A 7921-nucleotide genomic window follows, 5' to 3' on the forward strand; every position below is an offset into this window, starting at 1 on the left:
GGCCCATTGATATCAGAGTCAGTATCTCTGTAATTCTCTGAGCCTGTCTTTCTAAACTCTAACATCATGGTTACAGGATCTTCACTATTGTTCTAGAAGTTTAATTTATAATAAAGGCAGGATAAAGCAGAAAGGCACCATGTTCAAGGTACAACTCATCTATAATCAGCACAGTAAAAGTTTCAAAGGATACTTCTTTCCAGCAGGTTTCTGCTTAAATCTAACAAAGTTTAGGCCTGAACTAGGTCACATAGCAACTTTTAGCTCCAAGGGTATTGGGAAAAATAAAAAAGTGGCTGGCATAATTGACAAGTGAAGTTGCTCAGTCGTGTCCGACTCTTTGCGACCCCATGGGCTGTAGCCTATCAGGCTCCTCTGTCCATGGGATTTTCCAGGCAATAGTCCTGGAGTGGATTGCCATTTTCTTCTCCAGGGGATCTTCCCCAACCCAGGGATCGAACCTGGGTCTCCTGCATTGGAGACAGACGCTTTACCGTCTGAGCCACCAGGGAAGTAATTCACTTATAATTCATTATTTTGGGGTAGAAACATTAATCAGGGTTCTGTTAAACCAGAGAATAAGAGAAAATGGATATCAACCTGCCACACATTACCATCAGATTCTGACTGTAATTTGGAACAAAGCTCCTCTCCTGATTACCTAAATTGATGAGGTATAACCTATTTGATGAGTGAAAGATATAACCTAAGGTCACATAATTTCTTGGAAATGTTAAATCCAATGCCTTAGTGTCACTCCCTCCAAAGAGTCAGTCTTCGTGTCTCTTTTGTGAAAACTTAGAAACTTGGTGATCACGTTTGCCACCAAAAGTTCTGCTGCTGTTGGAAAATAATATCATCATCTAAACCAGGCCTTCCAGTAATCTGAAGACAGTGCTATTGGCCATAGGAAACATGGTTTCCGTGCCTTTTTTGTTATAACAGTTAAATCCTGCAGTGGTCACTGCAGTCTTTGTGTATGTTGTGGTACAGGAATATGAGATAGTCTGAGTGTTATAAACCATCAATCTTTGGCATACAAAAACAAAGAAACAAAAATCTATCTGAATTCCCGAAGTTCTAGTCTTTAGATTTTTCAGTTCTTAAATATATACCCATTTTCTCAATGCTGCCAAGGGCCTGGGGTTGAGGACTTCCATGTACAAACTATGCTCAAAACAAATCTTTGCATAAATTCTGGTACAAATTCTCCATCCAAACTTCTCTATGTCTTTTGGTACATTTCTTCTCAGTGAAGTCCATCATTCAATGTCTGTCATGGTTACATCAGTTTATTAATTTCAAGTACCAGGAGTCAAGAGTTGGTGTTATGTTCATTTTCTTTTAAAGAGATGTCTATATTCCTTATGCACATTGACCCATATTCTCCCTAAGACATCATCTATCCTTAAAACAAATTGATAAGTGGTGATAAGTAGCCTGGGAGTGAATTGACCATTCATACTTACAGAACAAAGAGCTAGACCAGAGTTCATATTCTTCCAGGAAAAAAAAAATAGAATATCCAAAATTATTGGCAAAATATTTCAACAGTGTCTTCACTGTTGTACCCTTGATCTCTTCAACACCTCTGTACTTCTCCACTGTCAAGCATTTAGTATGCTATCTCTTGACACAACAAAGTTTCTACAGCACCCAGCTCCACTTTTTTGGCTGATACTAGTTCTAACTGGTCCTTACTATTAGGTCTATGGCTTCAAACTATTTTCAGTATTATACCTGGCTCTATCCCAAGCCCAAAACTATGAAGCTATGCCCTTATCCCATAAAAATCGGGATGAACTAGCGTTATATGTGTGTAACTGAAAGATATATCTTTTTTTTCCCCATAGAAAGAAGTCTATTTCCAATTTTTAAAATGCTACCAGAAATTTTAGAGTAACTATTACTACTCTCTAGACTCCCCAACTGGTACCATGCTATATAGTTAAATATTTCTTTGCTAAGATTATACCTAATTATTCCCCAAATGCAACATTTACCTAGTCCAATGGCCACAGATGACATAATAATATGCTTTTATTTTTATTTTTTTAATATAAATTTATTTATTTTAATTGGAGGCTAATTACTTTACAATATTGTATTGGTTTTGCCATACATCAACATGAATCTGCCATGGGTATACACGTGTTCCCCATCCTGAACCCCCCTCCCACCTCCCTCCCCGTACCATCCTTCTGGGTCATCCCAGTGCACCAGCACCAAGCATCCTGTATCCTCCATCGAACCTGGACCGGTACTCGTTTAATATATGATATTATACATGTTTCAATGCCATTCTCCCAAATTATCCCACCCTCTCCCTCTCCCACAGAGTCCAAAAAAGTGTTCTATACATCTGTGTCTCATGCTTTTAAATGGCATCTTCCTAACAGACAATGTTTATATATATAACCAACATGAGGAAGTCAATGCAAAGTATACCTTTCTTAAATATCACTAATATTTAAAAGCTTAGAAGGTGAAAATCAACAATTATTTCCCTCATACAGGCTAACTAGATTATGAATTCTATCTTCTAATCTTATGAGTTCCCTAAACAAGATATTCAAACCCATTGAGGATTATTGAATTTTTCCCTACTACACAATTTATTGTATTATTTTGTCTTTTGTAGTCCTGAGTACTGAACTTAAGAGCTTATTTTCCTTGAATTTTTCAGATATTTATAAATTAATTTTCAAGTTCTCCCATTTGCTCATTCTTCTTGGTGACCCTTGACTGTTTATACTCCATTGGTGGAGTTAAAATTATACTAGATATCCTGTCTAAACCACTGAACACTATTTGATTTCATTCAACAGAAGCAGGAGATATTAAGAAGAGGTGGCAAGAATACACAGGAGAACTGTACAAAAAAGATCTTCATGACCAAGATAATCACGATGGGATGATCACTTACCTAGAGCCAGACATCTTGGAATGTGAAGTCAAGTGGGCCTTAGAAAACATCACTACGAACAAAGCTAGTGCAGGTGATGGAATTCCAGTAGAGCTACTTCAAATCTTGAAAGATGATGCTGTGAATGTGCTGAACTCAATATGCCAGCAAATTTAGAAAACTCAGCAGTGGCCACAGGACTGGAAAAGGTCAGTTTTCATTCCAATCACAAAGAAAGGCAATGCCAAAGAATGCTCAAACTCCCACACAATTGCACTCATCTCGCACACTAGTAAAGTAATGCTCAAAATTCTCCAAGTCAGGCTTCAGCAATACATGAACCGTGAACTTCCAGATGTTCAAGCTGGTATTAGAAAAGGCAGAGGAACCAGAGATCAAATTGCCAATATCCGCTGGATTATGGAAAAAGCAACAGAGTTCCAAAAAAATATCTATTTCTGCTTTATTGACTATGCCAAAGCCTTTGACTGTGTGGATCAAAATAAACTGTGGAAAATTCTGAAAGAGATGGGAATACCAGACCTATCCTGCCTCTTGAGAAACCGGTATGCATGTCAGGAACAGTTAGAACTGGACATGGAACAACAGACTGGTGCCAAGTAGGAAAAGGAGAACGTCAAGGTTGTATATTGTCACCCTGATTATTTAACTTCTGTGCAGAGTACATGATGAGAAACGCTGGGCTGGAAGAAGCACAAGCTGGAATCAAGATTGCCAGAAGAAATATCAATAACCTCAGATATGCAGATGACACCACACTTACGGCAGAAAGTGAATAGGAACTAAAAAGCCTCTTGATGAAAGTGAAAGCGGAGAGTGAAAAAGTTTGCTTAAAGCTCAACATTCAGAAAATGAAGATCATGGCATCTGGTCCCATCACTTCATGGCAAATAGATGGGGAAACAGTGGAAACAGTGTCAGACTCTATTTTGGGGGGCTCCAAAATTACTGCAGATGGTGATTGCAACCATGAAATTAAAAGACACTTACTCCTTGGAAGAAGAGTTATGACCAACATAGACAGCATATTCAAAAGCAGAGACATTACTTTGCCAACAAAGGTCCGTCTAGTCAAGGCTATGGTTTTCCCTGTGGTCATGTATGGATATGAGAATTGGACTGTGAAGAAGGCTGAGCACCAAAGAATTGATGCTTTTGAACTGTGGTGTTGGAGAAGACTCTTGAGAGTCCCTTGGACTGCAAGGTGATCCAAGCAGTCCATTCTGAAGGAGATCAGCCCTGGGATTTCTTTAGAAGGAATGATGCTAAAGCTGAAACTCCAGTACTTTGGCCACCTCATGAGAAGAGTTGACTCACTTGGAAAGACTCTGATGCTGGGAGGGATTGGGTGCAGGAGGAGAAGGGGACGACAGAAGATGAGATGGCTGGATGGCATCACCGACTCAATGGACGTGAGTCTGAGTGATCTCCCTGGGAGTTGGTGATGGACTGGGAGGCCTGGCATGCTGCGATTCGTGGGATCACAAAGAGTTGGACATGATTGAGTGACTGAGTGACTGAACTGAACTGATTGTGATTCTTACCCAATTCCCAACCTAAATTGAGGGAGAGCTTTATAAGGAATAGTTCTCTATTTTATTAATATTTATTCATGGCAATGTGCTCTTAGGGATTTTTTACGAAGTGTTGATAAATCACATATTTTATGTTTCTGTTTTTACTTTTCAGTTTTTTTCATTAAATAATTAAAAAGTTTTAATTATTTTAATATTGTGCATGCTCAGTTATATCTGACTCTTTATAACTCCCATGGACTGTACCCTGCCAGGTTCCTATGTCCTTGGAATTTTCCAGGGAAGAATACTAGAGTGAGTTGCCATTTCTTCCTCCAGAGGATCTTTCTGACTCAGGCATCAGGCCCACATCCCTTGTGTCTCCTGTATTGGCAGACAGATTTTTACTCTTGCATAACCTGAGAAGCCCAATAGAAATTCTATGAAACACCACTTATAATTCATTATATTGCAGTAGGAATCATACTTTAAGAATTGATTTAAATACTGCAATATAACATTAGTGAGTATATATAAATTTGTTCTTATTTCTATCTTCACTGAAATAAGTTTCAATATGTTGGTTTAGAAATTTTTAAAATTCACATATTAATTTTCCACATTGGAACTGATATGAGAGTCTCCCTTTCATATTCAATTAAAATTGAATTGAGCCTAGTAAGTGTAGCAGCTTTTATAATTAATATAAAACATTTAATTTATGGCTGCTCAAAGCTTTAAATAAAGAAGCAGGCAGTGTAAACTGAATCTATTCTTTTTCCTTAAGGATGAAGAAGCATTGTAGGATGAAAGCCAAGGGATACCTATTAGGTTACAAGAGGACTAGAAAGCAAAATTGCTAAACTAAAATTGGTTAAGTTAGACCTAAGAAGAGAAAAATCAAAGAAGAAATTCTGTTGCAAAGGAGCTCATTTGCAGCAGTCCCTGGAAGCTAACACGTATTTTAAGATGTGCTATCTTGTGGCCAATGCTTTCAAAAGCAAGAGGAGAGACTGCAGGTGATATCTGGGTTAATGCCTCCATCAGGGACATCTCTGAAGGGTGCCTTATGGGATTGCCTCAAGCCTCTGTTGCAACTGCATCACAATTCAACTTCCCCTTCTTCCCACTGCTGCACCATTACTATTACCCTGGTTTTGTTCCTGGAAACACTACTAAATATACCTTGTGCATCCAAATCTTAGAGCCTATTTCCCTGGGAACACAGCTGTTGATAGTTGGTAGGAGTCTTTTTTGGGAATTAGAACCTAAAATGAAATTTTGAAACTAAATTATCAACAGCTAGTCCAGAAATGAGGAGCTTACCACTGACCCAAAGTACAGAATCATAGCCATTAACATGCTGTTAGACCACAATTGCTAAACTATTCAACAGTGATAACCTTGAATAGAATTACTTTGAAAGAGATCGTACAGGCTAGTACACATCTCAGGTTTTAAGAGACAAAGTATGTAATAACTATAAGACTAGTTTATGCAGAAGCATGAATGACTTTGCTTATTGGTTAAGCCTGGGAACAGGAAGATGAAAAATCTGGGAGATAGACTTCATAAATAGACATACATATGGAATTATGGGAGAGGTATGACCTTTTATGGTGCTGTGTCCTCAGTTAAGTAGAGTCCATATGCCTGAAACCAAGTGGTAGCCATATGAATTTTCCTTATTAGTCTCACTCTCAATTACCCATCTAGATTATTTGTACTTCCTGACCCTGAAACTCTAATCTCACCATTCTAGATGTTGCCATTTTTAGAAGTTGAATGCTTGCAGGAGTCTATTGCCATCACCGAATCACTTTGAACTCTGTGACAAAAGCCCCTGTGTCAATTAGAAGAGGTATTATGCTGTCAAAGATAAGGATAATTGACCATAAGATTAAATAGGATTGCTCCAATATAATGGGGGCTTGGAAAATAGAATGTATACCATAACAATCCCATGGGTCAGTATTTGACTTCCCCTGCCCAATTTTGATGGTTAGTGAGCAAATGATCACCAGTGATCTAGGAAGAACATGAAGATCAAAATACTAAGGTCTTATGTATTCAAATTGGGTTCTTCTCAATAGGTAAGCCACCTAGACTAGCAGAGATTTTAGTCAACAGTGAAGGAAATTTAACAGCTGCCATCATAAGATTGGCTGTAAATGAGCTATTTTGGTCAGTGTTCCCCTTATAAATAATACAGAAAAGAAGTCAGCTGGAATCTTGGAGAACATATTCCCAAATCAGGTGAAGTTATTATACAAAGGAAATTGATTCTCACTAGTCAAGAAAGAGACTGTATTGAACATTGTACATTCATTTAAGATCTACTTTCTCTACTTTCAAGTCCAAAGCACTCATACACTATCTGCCAGGACTGATGGTTGCAGAAAATCACAGAGGGGACTCAAGAAATTTCCCATGGTCAAAGGTAGTAGCTTCCCTACAGTTACAACCTCTCTCAGAGACAGCTCACTTCCAAATACTGGTCCATGCAGAGGTACAAAGACCCAACTTGCCTGCCTCCATTTGGGATATCTCTGATGTACCATCTGTTAAGGCCTCCATTGCATTTGTACTGCAATTCAAATTCTTTCTCTGCCTAATCCAGCTTTCCTCAATCATAAATGGGATGGACGAGTGACAGAATGGCAATTAAGAAAGTGTACATTTGATCACAAGCTAGTCTTCACTGAGGAATCTGTGTATCCTTTAAAATATATCTTTTTCTGAATATTTCATAGAAAAGTCACTATATACTTCCAGATGTACATATATCCAGTTTGAAAATACTGATCTATTTTGTCCACTATTAATTGCTGTTTATATTTGTGATCCTTGTTATAAAAAATTTTGTGAAAAATAAAGTGAAACATTAGGTAGAATTAGTCCTGGAATACTTTGTTTACAATTTTAACATATTTTATTAAATTTTATCAGATATGGCAATTTATTTATTTGTCATGTCTTCTATTAAGTGTCAGAAATTTGCATTTTATTCAAAGATTATATCAGAGTATCACAACATTTTCTATCTATAATCAGTCAATATCACTTTGAAATGAACATATAAAGAATGTGTGTAGAAAAGATATGCATTCTATTCAACTGGATGTCATTTGAAGTAAAATTATCAATGAAAGAACATAAAGATGGTATATTCAAGCAACTTGTTTTTTAAAAACTCAATCCTTTGTTGTTGCTTTAGGGGAAAGACTAAGGCAACTCAGGCAGCAGGATGATATTAGGTATGACTGGAAACTCACTAGGCAGATGTGCAGTCACTGTAAATGCTGATAATGTTCTTGTTTAGTACAGAATGTTTATAATTTCTCATGTAATAAATGACAGCTTGTGACAGAGTTCTTCCAAATAAAGGTCAAATTTTGCACTAGCCTGTCATAATTGATCTTTTCACAAAAATAAAAATGGGAAAGTCCCAAGAATTTCTGTAGATATGTCTTTCAAGACT

General features: G+C 37.4%; 1 non-coding gene across 1 annotated transcript; it reads right to left on the reverse strand.

Moving 5' to 3' along the window:
- Positions 1-439: 439 nt before the first annotated feature.
- Positions 440-512, reverse strand: TRNAW-CCA. The gene has a single exon. It is a non-coding gene; the product is annotated as a tRNA-Trp (tRNA).
- Positions 513-7921: the final 7409 nt, after the last annotated feature.

The sequence above is a fragment of the Oryx dammah genome, unplaced genomic scaffold (assembly GCF_014754425.2).
Source record: "Oryx dammah isolate SB20612 unplaced genomic scaffold, SCBI_Odam_1.1 HiC_scaffold_3, whole genome shotgun sequence".
NCBI lineage: Eukaryota > Metazoa > Chordata > Mammalia > Artiodactyla > Bovidae > Oryx > Oryx dammah.